This window comes from Dromiciops gliroides, chromosome 1, assembly GCF_019393635.1.
Source record: "Dromiciops gliroides isolate mDroGli1 chromosome 1, mDroGli1.pri, whole genome shotgun sequence".
Taxonomy (NCBI): domain Eukaryota; kingdom Metazoa; phylum Chordata; class Mammalia; order Microbiotheria; family Microbiotheriidae; genus Dromiciops; species Dromiciops gliroides.
The window spans coordinates 519,141,078-519,157,203 of NC_057861.1; the positions used below are offsets into that span (position 1 = coordinate 519,141,078).

The window sequence follows — 16,126 nt, forward strand, 5'->3', positions numbered from 1 at the left end:
AATGTCATGTTACCTATGGTTTTTCTCTCTTTTCCAATTCATTCTTGATGTAGCTGCCATATTAACTTTCCTTAAGCATAGATCTGCCCCCAATTGAGAAATGGTCAAAGAATATGAACGGGCAGTTTTCAGATAAAGAGATCAAAGCTATCTATTGCCATATGAAAAAGTGTTCTAATCACTATTGATTAGAGAAATGGAAATTAAAACTCTGAGATACCAACTCATACCTAGCATATTGGCTAATATGACAAAAAAGGAAAATAATAAAGGTTGGAGAAACTGTGGAAAAATTGGAACACTAATGCATTGTTGGTGGAGTTGTGAAATGATCCAGCCATTCTGGAGAGCAATTTGGAACTATGCCCAAAGGACTATGGGACTGTGCATACCCTTTGACCCAGTAATGCCACTACTAGGTCTATATCCCAAAGAGATCATAAAACAGGGAAAAGGACCCACATACACAAAAATATTTATTGCACCTCTTTTTGTGGTTGAAAAAAATTGGAAATCGAGGGAATGCCCATTAATTGGGGAATGGCTAAACAAATTGTGGTATATGAATGTAATGAAATACTATTGTGCTGTAAGAAATGACGAGCAAGCAGATTTCAGAAAAACCTGGAAAGACTTAACTGGACTGATGCTGAGTGAAGTGAGCAGAACCAGGAGAATATTATACACAGTAACAGCAACATTGTGTGATGATCAAATGTGATAGACATAACTCTTCTCAGCAATACAATGATCCAAGACAACTTCAAAGGATTCATGATGGAAAATGTTCTCCACATACAGAAAAAAGAACTATGGATTCTGAATGCAGATTGAACCCTACTGTTCCCACTTGTTTGTGTTTTTTTAAATAGTTTTTCCTTTTGTTCTGATTCTTCTTTCACATGACTAATGCAGAATCTTTTTAAAAAGCATAGATCTGCCCATTTTACTCCTCTACTCAATAAACTCCATAAGTTTCTTATTGCCTCTAAGATACAATATATACTACTCTTTTTAGCTTTTAAAGCTCTCTATAACCTATAGGATCTATCTTTTCAATCTAGCTATCATTCTAGCCTTATTATACCTTGCTTTTCCATTGCACTGTTATTCAACCAAATTGTCCCTCTCTCTTGTTCCTCATATCCAACACTATATCTTCCACCTCCATGTCTTTGCATGGGGATTTCCCCAATGTCTAGGATACACTTCTTCTTCTTCTTCTTCTTCTTCTTCTTCTTCTTCTTCTTCTTCTTCTTCTTCTTCTTCTTCTTTTTGTGAGGCAATTGGGGTTAAGTGACTTGCTCAGGGTCACACAGCTAGTAAGTGTTAAGTGTCTGAGGTGGATTTGAACTCAGGTCCTCCTGAATCCAAGGCCAGTGCTCTATCCACTGCACCACCTAGCTGCCCCTACACTGCTTCTTCAACTCCATATTATAGAATCCTTCTCTTCCTTCAAGACACAAATCAAAGACTACTTTCTGCATAAATACTTTTGTTATCTAGATCGTGAGTTCCCTCCCTCTTAACTATTTTGTGTTTAACTGCCATAAATGAATTTATGTTTATTCTGAATATTCTTATTGTTCTTGTTGTCTCTCTCATTACAATGCTAGTTCCTTAATGGCAAGGAAATTATATGGGGGTGCCTATCTCTGTCCCAAGTTTTAGGGAACTTGGCTGGGGTTTCTAATATATTACTACTTATAAATTAGAGGCTATAGCACCAGTCTTTGGTATTAAGCATTTATTCAAGCATATTAAAGCACATGGCTCCAAAAGTTTAGAAGTCCTACATTACCTAAAATGGGGGGGGGGGGTGACTGCCTCTTCCAGAGTCCAAGGCCAAGAGCAAATGAGAGAGAGTAAGCTCCCTGGGGTTCTGATTAGAGGCAGCCCTTACACACTACTCAAAGTTAATTGGCTAGCGTCATTCAAATCTATTGGTTTACTGGCCTTGAGGGCAATCCATATTAAAATGAACAGTACCTGCTGAGGTCAGGGTCCAGAGGACCGACCCTCTTAGGGGAAAGGCTTTCAGGTAGGTGTGTTTTTTCTCTTTTTTTTCTTTTCTTTCTTTCTTTCTTTTTTTTTTTTTTGTGGGGCAATGAGGGTTAAGTGACTTGCCCAGGGTTACACAGCTAACTAAGTGTCAAGTGTCTGAGGTCACATTTGAACTCAGGTACTCCTGAATCCAGGGCTAGCACTTTATCCACTGTGGCCACCTAGCTCCCTCCTGGTAGGTGTGGTTTTAATCTCTATTGTCTCTATTCAGAGTCCTAGCTCGAACTTTATTGACTCTGGGCTGGCTCTGACAGAGATCAGGCAAGGCTCTCCAGTTAGGCCTTGGAGTGGGGGGTCTATGGGGCCCCCCCAAACCCATTATTTTCTCACACAATTAAAACAAATGTTAGGCAGAGCAAAATTTTTCTCAAAAAAATAGCTGATCACATTTGGAATGTGAACTATGTGTATGTGTATACACATACACAGACAGACACACACATACACATATGCTGGTTAGTAAAGAACAAAGAGGAAATGAAATGGGGAAATGGCAAACAAATTCTTAACTTTAATTTCAAGCTACTATTTTCTCTCCCCTAGGAAGCAGTGAGGGAGTAGTAACACTTGTTTACTAACAGAATGAATGTAAGGTTTAGGGTTGTTACTGGTTAAGTGGGCGTCCTGTGGAAAAGGAGGTTTAAAATGTTAGGAGGGACTGTCCTTCCAGTCTCCATCGTCGCTCTCACCCAGCTCCGCGTGTCTCCATCATGGTTCCCGCTGCTATTGCCCCTGTTGCAAACCCCTGTGGCCTGGGCTCTGGGCCCCGCCGCCTTCCCTACTCTGCGCTCTGCAGTGGCTGCTGCCACCACTACTGCAGAAGCCTCCTGGGAGGAGGAGTCGCAGCCTCCTGGGGCCCTTGAGCCCCTGCCTCCTGCAGCCTCCAGGAGCGCACTGGCTTGTGTTCATGCAAGTGCGGAGGACTCCATACTAGGGGTAGAAGGCTTTTGCCGAATTCATGACAAATGAAATTAAAGAGAGGAAAATCCAGAAACACAAATCCTTCCCTAAGATGTCTGGCGATTGGGAACTGGGTGTGCAAGGGACAGAAGCCAAATTGGTCCGGAGATTAGCTGGAGAGAGGATCACAGTCACATTTGATAATGAGCTACCAGAGGGACAGAAAACCTAAGAAGAGCAAGAGCCTGAACTTCTGTCAACCCCGAACTTCAAGGTGGAGGTTGTGAAGGATGATACCAAGAAGGCCCTTGTGTTGGACTGCTGTTATCCAGAGAATGAGGTTGGACAGGAAGAGGAAGAGGAGAGTGACGTTTTCTCCATCCAGGAAGTAAACTTTCAGCCTGTCAGCAAGTCCACCTGGAAGGATACCAACTACAAACTTAACACAGATTCCCTGGACCAGGCCCTGTATGACCACTTGATAGACTTCCTGGCTGACCCAGGGGTGGACAATGCTTTTACAGATGAACTGATTGAGCTCAGCACGGCCTGAGAACACCAGGAATACATCAACTTTCTGGAAGATCTGAAAGGCTTTGTCAAGCGTCAGTAGGGAGGCTGGAGGCATCCTACTGTGGTCCCTGAGCCGTTCCTTAGAAGAGAAAAGTTAGGGGGCAGCTAGGTGGCACAGTGGATAAAGCACCGGCCCTGGATTCAGGAAGACTTGATTTCAAATCCGACCTCAGATACTTGACACTGGGCAAGTCACTTAACCTTCACTGCCCCCCTTCCCCAAAAAAGAGAACAGTTACTTAGAAGGTATCATAGAAAAGGGAGTGTAAAATACTGTCAGACATAAATTATGTTCCCTGACTGTTACACTTTAAAAAAATAAAAATAAATAAAATGCTAGGAGGAGGAGGCAGCTTCATAAACAGGGTACTCAAGGATGTTATAGAGGCTTTGTCCTGGGTCCTATTGTCGATCCACCATTTTGAACTGCAGAAATAGTTTATATCCTCTGATCACTGACTCTGAACATTCCCAGGTTTCCAAACATAGATTATGACCTGGATTTTGGACTACAGTTTTACTTCCTTTTTTTTTTTTTAATACTGAGAGATTTTTAAGTCGTATGTGAAGGAAATGTCAGGTACAGTTGAATATATTTGCATATGCTTTGGTTTCTGTCAGATTGTGAGTCAGTCCATGAGAAGATATGGCTCTAGGAAATCAGAGTAATGAATTTCATTGTCATAATTATTTAGCTCAAGTAGGGTATGCGTTTTTGTTTTTGGCTGAGTCTTTTAAAAAATTTATGTGGAATATGAAATCACAGCAAATCTGTTTCTTAATGGAGACAATATCTAGTTTTAAATAACTATAATTCTCAGTGTCATCAGGCATATGTTATAGTGCTATTGCAAAAAGCAGACACTACTAAACACTTTACAGATATTATTAACTGATTTTATCCTCACAACAACTTTGGGATGTAGGTGCTATTATTATCCCAATTTTATAGATAAGGAAACTGAGGCTGAGGTTAAGTGACTTGGCTAAGGGTCACATAGCCAGAAAAAAGTATGTAGCTGGATTTGTACTCAGGTCTTCTTGACCCTGGGCCTCACAGTCTATCCAGTGCACCAATCACACTAAAATAAGTATATACTCATAGCTTTTCTGTGAACTGTATTGTGATTAGTTTCACTCCCCTTCTCCCCTTTGGTGAGTTACTTCCCTCAGGGCCTCTACTTTGGAGTTGGACTCAGACTGGCCATTCATTAGCATTATCATCCTCCAGCTATATCTGATTTTCTAGACTTCACCAACCAAGTCCTTCTCTCTCTTTTAGAATGTAAACTCCTTGAGGGAAAGGACCACACTATATATGACTATCTTTCTGCTTGTGTTTGTATACTCAGTGCTCCGCATAGTGCCAACACATTGTTGTTGTTCAGTTATTTCAGTCATGTATGAGTCTTTGTGGTCCCACTTACGGTTTTCTTGGCAAAGATACTGATGTTCTTTGCAGGTTCCTTCTCCAGTTCATGTCACAGATGAAGAAGTTGAGGCAAAAAGGGTTAAGTGACTTGCCCATGGTCACAGAGCTAGTAAGTATCTTCAGGCTGGATTTGAACTCAAAAAGATGAGTCTTCCTAACTTCAGGCCCAGTACTCTATCCACTACACCACCTAGCTACCCAATCTAGCTCATAGTTAGCACTTAATAAATAATTGTTGTCTATTTACCTGTCAAACTCATAGAAAGTCAAAAATAGGTGTTTGGTGGGAGGAACTTAAGTCACGACAAGCAAAACCACTGGAAAAACTTAAGCACGTTTAGCCTGGAGAAGAGAATATTAGATGGGATAAGAGGATGGTGTAAAATAGCTTCACATAAGTGAAGAGCATTCCTAAGAAATTTAGTTTGTTCTACTAGGCTCCAGAGATCACAATAGAGACAATAATTAAAAGTTGCAAAGAAGCCTCAATTTAAGAAAAAAAATCCCACCAATAGAAATGTTGAAAAGTGAAACAAGCTAACTTGATTGTTCTCATCAGTAGTAGTCTCATAGATGATATTGTATGAGTACTAACAACGCACATAGCAGCTACGAATTCCTGGTGAGTGACTGTTCAATTCAATTCAGCAAATTCCTACCAGATGCAAAATATTTCTTTATTAAGTTCCTACCAGATGCAAAATATTTCTTTATTAAAAAGGAGAGACAGACAGACAGACAGACAGACAATAACCTTGATGACCTTACACTGTAAAACACTACAGAGAAAAGTTAAAGAAGGAAGGTAAACAGGCAGTGACCAGCCAAAGCACTCTGGGGGAAAAAAATGCTTGAAGAGGAAAAGAACAGAGAGATAGGGAAAGCCTCACAAATGAGGTGGTTTCTAAAGCTATCTTTATGAGAATAAAAGGGTTATTGAAAAAGTAAACATGATAAAGGAGCCTGTTCCAGGTGTAACAGGTGAGGCTCAGTCTATAGAACCTGTGTTATATGCCCTCTGTGGTTACTACCTATATGAAAGCTTCATTTAAAAGTTTTGAGGAGATAATCTATGGTTCCCTTCCAGGGTAGCTTTTGAAAAAGAACTGTTGCTCTAATCCTTTAGGAGGAAGGAGAGGAAGTAGCTCCAGGTATTTTGTCTCCTCCTGACCTCCAGGCCGCCATGTGTCGATGAATGTGGGCACTTCTGCTCCAGGTTTGTTTCTTTTGTCCTCTTTTTAGTTGAATGCCTCCTCTGAGATGGGAGTACCCAGTGACTGAAGAGACCATTAAAGTCTCCATTAAGGAGACTTTCTAGGCAACCAACAAGACTGGGAGATCCATCAAAGCCTTTTAAAGTCCTATTGACAATTGGAGTCTTGGAGCTACTTGCATGCAGTAGTACCTTCTTGATAGTCTGCTTTTTATTTCTCTTTCAGAAATGTTCATTATTCTTTATACATGAAGGTAGAAGTGAAGGATGAGAGAAAGAAGAAGAGGAGGAGAAGAAAGAAAGAAAGAAAGAAAGAAAGAAAGAAAGAAAGAAAGAAAGAAAGAAAGAAAGAAAGAAAGAAAGAAAGAAGGGAGGAAAGAAAAAGAATAAGAGCCTTTATTATTACATTAGCCTACCTCCTAGGGAAAAGTATCCTACAATGTTTTGATTTTCTAGGTCATGATTGTTAGAGATTGTTGAATGATAAATAGTAAGCTTTTTATGATCAGTAGTGAGAATATTAGAGAAACAAAGAAAGATAAGCCAGGCTTATAGGGATTGATTGCATTCCTGTTACTACTCTAATTTGAAAGAGAATTACACCACTTCCAAGGGGAATGCTTCAGGAACCCATTAAAATAAGGCAAATATTAACAATACACTTATTACTATGACATTTTTCCGGCCTCCTGTGGCCTTCTTAGCTGCAATTGAAACTTGTTAGGAAGTTATGTTTCTTCTCTCAAAAAGGTTTTATGGGGAAACGTTTCTCTCCACTCACTTTGATAAATCTAGTCCAAATCTGATCCTTCATGTTTTTTTTTAAATGCTACTCAGAATCAGAACTTCAGAGTTTGATGTAACCTCAGGTTTAACCAGGACACTCCACAAACACACTTTTCTTCCTTGTCATCTCCATATGATTAGGTGACATTGGGCACCCTTAGTTTATCTGAGGAAGAAGTGGAGCCAAAGGAAAATTCCCTCAACAGAAACCAGGATTAGATTTCACTCTCACTGAGTTGTCATTCTGTTGAGTAATCACACTGACTTAGCTGAACTAGAATAGTTTGGTATCGACCTGCCTTTATCCTGTCCAGGCTGTCATGCCTACCTTCCTTTTTGGCTCCTATATCTGAAATACTGCCAGCTGCCTAATCCTTTAGTAGTTCTCAGGGTATACAACCTGGTTCCCTTGGACTGAAAAACTGGTGAGAGTTTTAAAGGGGAAAAAAAGCTGAAGTCAATTTACTTTCTCTTTCCCTTCCAATTATAGAGAGCATATGAAGAACAATTTAATTTCAATAAAATATATTTATGAAGTACCTACTTTGTCTTTGGCATAATTCAAGATATTGTGAGGACTATAAAATATAGGGAGTGTTAGTATGGTATAATGGGAAGGAATTGGTTTTAGAGTGAGGGAGGAGGCCATATACAAATCCTGCCACATATATGTATGGGGTGCAGAATGTTAGGTAAGATTCAGGGCTTCATGCAACTCTTGAATACTATAAGTTTCAGAGATAATGCTATTTTCTAGTGCTTAGCATAGTTCCTGACACATAATAGGTACTTAATAAATGTCTATTGGTTGATTAATCTGCATGAATAGAGGAAGGTCTTCACCAGAACTTGATTAAATTGATAAAAATATTGATAAAAACCATTGACCTCTTCAAAAATAAAAACGAAAAAGTTCAAGACATTGTTCCTCTTCTCAAAGACTGCACATTTTCACTGGGTAGATAAAATATGGCCTATGAAACAGTTAAGTAGAAAAAGGAAAGAAAAAGCAATAGGGACTAGACTTGGAATTTCATGGTATAGGGAACTCCCAGATGAGAAAATTCTCTCCATAAATTCAGTTTGTCACCTTCCCTGAAACTTATAGTACTGAAGTATTGCCTGGAACATTGAGCAGCTAAGTGTCTTGCTCACAGTAGGGTTGGAAGCATGAATCAAACCCAGGCTTCCTGGCTTTCTGGCCAGCTACCTGTCTATTTATTGTGCCACAGTATAAAAGTATAAAGTTCTTTATTGCTAAGTGAGAAAAATGATCATTGAAATAGATGAGTTCAAAGAAAGGAGACCATGACAAACATGAAAAACCAAAACAGTGTCTTATTTTTGAGAGCTGTAGCTGGAATATAGCTGGAAGCTTAAGGATTTGCAGATTTGGGATGAACATGTCAGGGCTGGGGCAGCATGGACAAAGGAGCTGAGGTGTTGTATTCAAGGAACAATGAGAAAACTGGCCAGTGTGGGAAGAAAAATTGATGTTAGGAAGGAAAGAAGAGTCATTTCAGGATACACAGTAGAGGACATTTAAAACAAGGTAGAGTCCTGTGAAACAACAATTAAACTGGGAATTTAGAGTTCACTATTCCAGTCCTGCAACTGCTATTAACTGAATGTTGACCTTGGTCAAGTCACTTAATTCTTCCAAGTGTCAGTTTGTAAATGACCATGCTGTTGAAGATACTCTCCAAGTTCCCTCCTAGATTTAACCTTGCATAGTTCTATAATGCTTTATGCTCAGAGTGTTTAGTATCTCAAAGAGTGGGCAGTTAGACAAATGGGAAGAAAAGGTGTAATGATGGCAAATATTTCAATGCTGTTTTATGTCTTGTGAAGAACTTAGGATACATTATCTCATTTTATCCTCATAATGAGGGAGAAGGATGCTATTATTACCCCCATTTTGTGAATGAGGAAACTGAGGTAGATAGAGGTGATCCATGACTAGTAGCCATTTAGCATCATAAGAAAACATTGTTGTTTTAAAAATCCATTCATGAAATTCCCCACCATTTTGGATAGTTATGAGAATTCAACTCAAATATTTCTTAAGTATCTATCTTGTACAAGACAGCGTGCCAGTCTTGGAAATACAAAAGCAATTATGAAATAATCCCTTCCCTCAAGGTGCTTATATTGTACTAGAGGATATAATGTGTATATAAGATGTAAATATAATTTGAGAATTTGTGATTTGAGAAGGAAGAGAACATAACCAACTAAGAAATGAGGGAAAGATTAATGAAGAAAGTAGTAGCTGAGCTGAATCTTGAAAGAAGATTAGAATTTTCAGAGGCAAAGATGTAGAAAATAATGATGATTTTAAGGTCTATAAAGAAGAATAATGTAAAAAAAAAGCTTAAATATATTGATGCTAGGTTTGGGAGGGCTTTAAATGCCAGTCTAAGGAATTTGTAATTTGTCCTAAAGTCAATAGGCTGAATATCTTTTGAGCAGAGAATGACATATTCCTCCTATGCTTTTGGAGATTATTTTAGCAAATGTGTAGAGTATGGTCTGGAGCAGAAAGATGCAGGAATTAAGAGCATTAGGAGGTGATTAGAGAAGTCCATGCAAGAGATGATGAGAGTGAGAATTGTAGTTGTGGTCATGTGAGTGGAGAGAAAAGTTGGGATGTATGCTAGGGTGTCAGACTCAGTGGAACTTCGCAACTGATTGGATGTGGTAGATGACTGAGAGAGAAATGTCAAAGAACATTTCAAAATGACAGGCCCCTGTGACTGGGGAAGACTGTAGTACCCTGAAGAAAAATAGGGTATGTAGGAAGAGGGATACATATAGGAAATAAGATGAGTTTCATTTTGTAAATATGGACTTTGTAATGCCAATGATTCATCAGATAGAGATATCCAGCAAACAAACCATATTGTGGGACTGCAGCTCAGGAGAGAGATAAGGATCAAATGTTTAGATTTTGAAGGAATTTATGTAGAAATGATTGTTGAATCATTGGGAATGAATAGGATCACCATGGAAGAGAGTGCAAAAAAAAAGAAGAGGCTAAAATAGAGCTTTTAGAGACATCCATGCTGAGGAGGTAGAAAATCAATGATAACTCTCTCCTCCCAAAAGGAGTCTGTGTGTGTGTGTGTGTGTGTGTGTGTGTGTGTGTGTATGTGTGTGTTAGGTGGAGAGAGGACAAAGATCACAAAAGCAGGAGAAAGAATTAGGAGAGAACACCAATATGGAAGCTAATGAAGGAGACATATCTAGGAGAAGTTGTAGCCAACAATGTAAAAAGTTGTAACTAGGTCAAAGAGTTCAGGGACTTAGAAAATGACATGAAATCTAGAAGTCATATCATTGGTAATATTGAAAAGTATAGTTTTTATGTAGTGGTAGAGAGTCACATTGAAAAGGATTTAAGAATTTGGTGGTCAGGAAGTTGAGAAAGTATGAATAGAGTACTTCAAGTGAAAGGAAGGAGAGATATTGAGTAAGAATCTGAGAAAATGGTAGGGTGAAGGTAAGGCTTTAATATGGAAGAGACCTGAGTATTTTTGTTGACATTGGGGAAGTCATTAAAAAGGGAGAGTCTGAAAATTAGGCATAGAAGAGTGGAGAAGATGGAGGAGGGAGGGATGGAGAGAGGGAGAGGGAGAGGGAGAGAGGGAGAGGGAGAGGGAGAGGGAGAGAGAGAGAGAGAGAGAGAGAGAGAGAGAGAGAGAGAGAGAATGAAAGAATGAAAAAGGTGGGAGGGGATACAATCAAGGCCACTAGAGAAGGTATCCCTGATAAATAAAAGGGTCACTTCTTCCTCAAAGACTAGAACAAAGGAGAGGAAAAATGAAGTTTGCTATAGTTTTGTTTTGTTTTGGAGACTGGGTCTCCCTACCTTGCCTAGGCCAGGAGTATATCAACCACTCAAAAGCTAATCCAGCACTGATCATCACTTGAGCTTTGATCTATTCCATTTATGACCTGGGCTACTTTTCTACCTACTAGGCTGCCTTTTGCCTACTACCCTCAATTCCAGGGGGAAGGCTAATTGTATTGGTGTCAGATACCTGATCAGTTTTAGCCTTCCTATATAGGTCAGAACTTCAGAGATCAAGAGATCCTTCCAGTGCTTGACATAGTGACTGACACCAAGTAGGCACTTAATGAATGTTGATTGGATTGTATCCACCAGTCTCAGCCATCCCCAGTAAAATGGATTACAAGCACTGCAACTCCTGGGTGCTATAAATTCCAGTGAGGGAACTCTGACTCAATGTAATTAGTACATCATCATCTGCAACTGGGAGAATTTGAAGAACTTTCCCATCAATGGGGATTCATTCTTTGGTTTGGACTTTACATAGTATATATTGCATGTTAACATTTCCTAGAAAATATAGCTTCCTATTTAACCCTTTGTCTGATTTGGTGTGGAGGTTGAGGATAAAGTAGTTAGGAGGAGTTGATTCAAATCTTTCCTCTGCTTTTCCTAATTAGCTGACAGGACACATCATATATGGGCTTTCTGTTTCTATATTGGTAGGATGAGTGAATTCCCTTTGAGGAGGTCACCAATATCTCTTGCATTCCTGTATTGATATAAATTAATAATTCAATTTCTTGAATACTTTCTGAATGAAGAGCCCTGAGCTAAGCTAGTCACTGGAGAAGATGGAAAGGATGGATGATACAAATGCCCTCCTTTCAGAATTCACTTTTTAATAGAAGAATCAGAAATGTTCAGAGATAATTTTCATTGCAAAGGCAGTTTATTGAAGTTGAAAAAAGAGAGCTGGATTTGGAGTATGAAGACCCAGGTTTAAATCCCAGATCCACTTAATTTCTCATCTTTTTTGCCTCCTCAGCAACAAAATAGCTATGACAATGACAAAGACATCAATCTTATAGGGTTGCTATAGAAAAATCACTTTGAAAGCCTCAAAGTGCTATGTAAATGTCAGCTCTTAATTGTTACAATATGTGAAAAATGTACCCAGGATATAAAAAGTGTGGTCCAAAAGGAAAGGCTGCCCATAGGGTTTAAGCAAGTTATTTCATTTTGGAGATTTCATTTCAGTAAGTCAAGATGGCTGTCCCTTAGGCAACAACATATACGTGTGATCATTTTTGTTGTTTGCTAATACATATTCTTTATCTCTGCCGTCAGCATCATCTGCAGATGGGATTATGTATACTACAAAAGTCCAGAAAAAAATGAAACAAACCAATAGAATGTCTGTTTCCTACTAGAGACATTCCCTGAAGCCATAATCTTTTTTCTTCATGACATGGCCGATTACTAGCTGGCTTTGAAGGTAATTCTATGTCATGGAGGATAATGACTACAGGCAGGAAAAGGGCATCAAGAAGAGAGTATTAATAGGAATATGAAATCTTTGGGGATAAATAGCCTCATGATAAACCAGAAGGAATACCAAAGGTTACTATATCTATCACCAGGATGAGGTCTATTTCTCCTGAAATAAGGAGAGGAAATAAATGTATTGTTCTTTAGAAGAAAAAATCTAAAACCAGAATAACCTTCTCAATATTAAAGCTATGGACATAGTAATTACTTTCTCACCCTTAGGGCCTCAATCCACCTTGCATCTGGAGCCATCAATATATGACAGTTATTTAGAGACATAACTAGAGAACAGTTTGAATGGGTTCCTTTCTCAGGGTCTATTGGTATTGTCTTTTAGCCCTGCATTTAGTCATTGTTGACTTGACTTGGGTTCTAGGAACTTAGCTAAGTTTTCATCTAAGATTACCTATTTCATGTGTTCCTTTTTCTGGTAAACAATCCCCACATAACTGGGTACATAACCAATAGGATATATTTTATCAGTGACTTTGGTAGACTGATGAGGTTCTGAGAAACCAGTTATGTGATGCCAACAGACACCCCCCATCCCAATGCCTCAATTCACCCTTCTTTAACTGGTCCCATATTTTTCCTACCAATAAGCCCCACAACATAGCTCCCTAGAACTTTAAAATTATTTCTCATTATCCTCAATTCCTGTTCTGTAGTGAGTTTCTCTTTTCTCCTGCTTCACCTATATGACAGGATAAATATAGCGAGGTGGTACAGTGGAGCGAACTTTGGACCTGGAGTGATGAAGACCTGAGTTCAAGTCCAGCTTCAGACACTTATTAGCTCTATGACTTTGGGTAAATCACCAATCCTTTGTCACAGTTTCTTCATTTGTAAAATGGGAATAATAATAGCACTGATTTGTACTTCACAAAGTGCCTGACATAGTAGGAACCTGATACATGCTTATTGATTGACTGAGCTACTTTCCAGGTTTTTCATGAGGATAAAATGAGAAAAGAAGCTGTAAAGAATTTTGCAAACCTTAAGGCATTGTATAAATACTAGCTATGGTAATTGTTGTCATTGTCATCATTATTTTTGTTGTTATTATTCCTTCTTTACTCTTCCTTTTTGAAATCTACCTCCTAAAAAAGCAATTCTTCCTTTAGGCATTTTAAGGGTTTTATTACTGACAGTATAGGATAGTGGAGAGGGATAGAGCTGGCCTCAGAATCAGGAAGACCTGGGTTAAAGTGTCATCTTTGATACATACCAGCTGAATGAACCTGAGCAAGTATCTTAAAATATCAGTTCTTTAGTCTAAAAGTCTGTTGTCTCAGCAAAGCTGCTTAAGTGTATCAGCAGCAGAAGTTTCAATCGTGATGAAATCACATGTCTAGTTCCTATCCTTTAATTTAGGGATATGCACATATAGCAAACAGGGCCTTTTTTCTTTTTCTTTTTTTCCCCACTTCTTTTTCCCCTTTCTTTGTTTCTTTTTTTTTGTTCCTTCTTTTCTTCATTTTTTCTTTCTTTGTTTCCATTTCCTTGTTTGTTTCTTCTTTCTTTTCTTTTCTTTCCTTCCTTCATTCCTTCCTTCTGTTATGGGTAAAACTAAATGTGTGTGGTCACCTTACCTGTCCCCAGTGTGGGGAAAGCTAGTTAGCTTTTACTTATAAATTAGAAGCTTCAGCAACTGTTTAGGCATTAAACATTTATTAAAGTATATTAGAGGTTAGCAAAGAGAGAACACATGTCTCTGAAAGAATAGGAAAACCCATCTAGCCTAGAGGAGAGATCAGAGTTCATCTTGGCCTGGTTCTTCTGCCACCACCACAAGGTTCCAGCCACCAACTGATAAAATGAACAGCCTTATACACTGCTTCAAGCTGATTGGTTGAGGGTAGTCTCATGTTTTGTGAGGTGACTTCTGGATGCTGAATTGACCTTAGAAAGGTCAACCCATGCTCTCTTAGCAGGGGAGCCCTGCTCTCTCAACTGGGGGCCCCTGGTAATAATATTCTCACACTTCTTTCCTGCCTTCCTTCCTGATCTCACTCTTCCCTTTTTTTTTTTTTTACTTTACTTACTTCTTTGTTTCTTTCTTATCCTGGAAGTCACCCAAATTTAGCTTCAAATCTTGGCAAATAATAGAATATCAAATTGAAGTCTGAAGTAGTGAGTTCCTCATTGGTTTTAGTTGTCAAAGGTAAATGGGGTTACCACATGATTAGCAGAAATTTAATTAGGTATAGGTTGCACATGTGGTCCTTGAGGTCCTTGAGTTATTGGAAGAGAATATGGCCTGATCCTGTCTAGCTTGAACATTAGATCAAGATCTAAGTACCTACCTAAAAGCTTTATGATTGAGAAGGTTTACAATGTCTTAGACAGATGATATCAAATTGAGATAGGAACCCGGGGCACAAAATTGAATATAAGAAAACCTGTGGTTTGAATATTGACTTTGTTTTAAAATATAATGTTATCTATGCTTCATTTTACTTTTATTTATTTTGTTAAATGTTTCCCCATTACATTTTAATCTGGTTCTGGTAGTACTCAAGACTGTTATGGCTACATGTTGGACACCTCTATATTAGACCCTCTAAAATATGTTCCTTTAAGCCTTAGGTTTGTGTATGAGAAACAAAGAACTTAAGTAGACAATCCCACTCCCCTATATCTCAGATGACTCCATTCCATCCTATCTTTTTTTTTTTTTGTGGGGCAATGAGGGTTAAGTGACTTGCTCAGGGTCACACAGCTAGTGTCAAGTGTCTGAGGCTGGATTTGAATTCAGGTCCTTCTGAATCCAGGGCCAGAGCTTTCTCCACTGTGCCACCTAGCTGCCCTCCCATTCCATTCTATCTTGCAAATATATTACAGTTGACTTCCTTATGCTTAAAACTCTAGCCATGGCCTTGAGCAAGAATACCAATTTTTGCCTCCTGGTTCCTTACAAGAGAAAAGTTCTCACCTCTCCAGTGTTAGGTTTCAAAGTTATCCTTATTTTGTTAATTATGAGTTTATCCTCCTAGGTATTTTAATGGCTCTAGGCTTAGATTCCCATTTCTTTTTTTCTGATTTATGATGATTAAATGAAGCAATTTCAATGTTTAGTTGTAATAATTGCTCTGGCATGAGAAAACTTCAGTGAACTTAGGAGAGGAAGAGAATGAATAAGTATTTTATAGTCCCTGCTATGTGCCAAACATTGTGCTAAGAACTTTTTATAAATATTATTAATTTTGTTAAATATTTCCCAATTACACATAAAAATTTAAAAATCATTTTAAAATTGAGTTCCAAATTCTCTGTCTCCCTTCTGTGACTCTCCCTTCCTTGAGAAAGCAAGTGATTTAATATTAATTGTACATGTGAAGTCATAGAAAACATATTTCCTTATTAAACATGTAGTAAAAGAAAACAGGCAAAAAAACCAAGAAAAATAAAGCAAAAAAATTCTACTTCTATCTGTAGTCAGGATTCAACCTCTCTGGAGGTGGATAGCATTTTTCATCATGGGTCCTTTGGAGTTGTTTTGGATCATTATCTTGATCAGAGTAGTTGTCTTTCACAGTGGATCATTATAATATTGTTACTGTGCACAGTGTTCTCCTGGTTCTGCTTACATTACTTTACATGAATTAATATAATACTTCTCAGGTTTATCTGTGTGAGAATTGGAACGACACCCCCTGCTGGGAGGGTCATTGTGAGCTCTGGCCTGAAAAGAAAGCATGTGACTTTGGCATCCAGAAGTGATCTTTCTGGGGTTTCAAAGGTCAGATTGGCATCTGGAAGTTATGTCTAATGCCTGTGGGTCTTGTCTATCAAAGTTAGCAGCCAATTAGCT

The 16,126-nt window shown here is 38.6% G+C and overlaps 1 pseudogene; it reads left to right on the top strand.

Moving 5' to 3' along the window:
* Window positions 1–2,709: 2,709 nt before the first annotated feature.
* On the top strand, window positions 2,710–3,577 carry LOC122751106 (annotated as a pseudogene).
* Window positions 3,578–16,126: the final 12,549 nt, after the last annotated feature.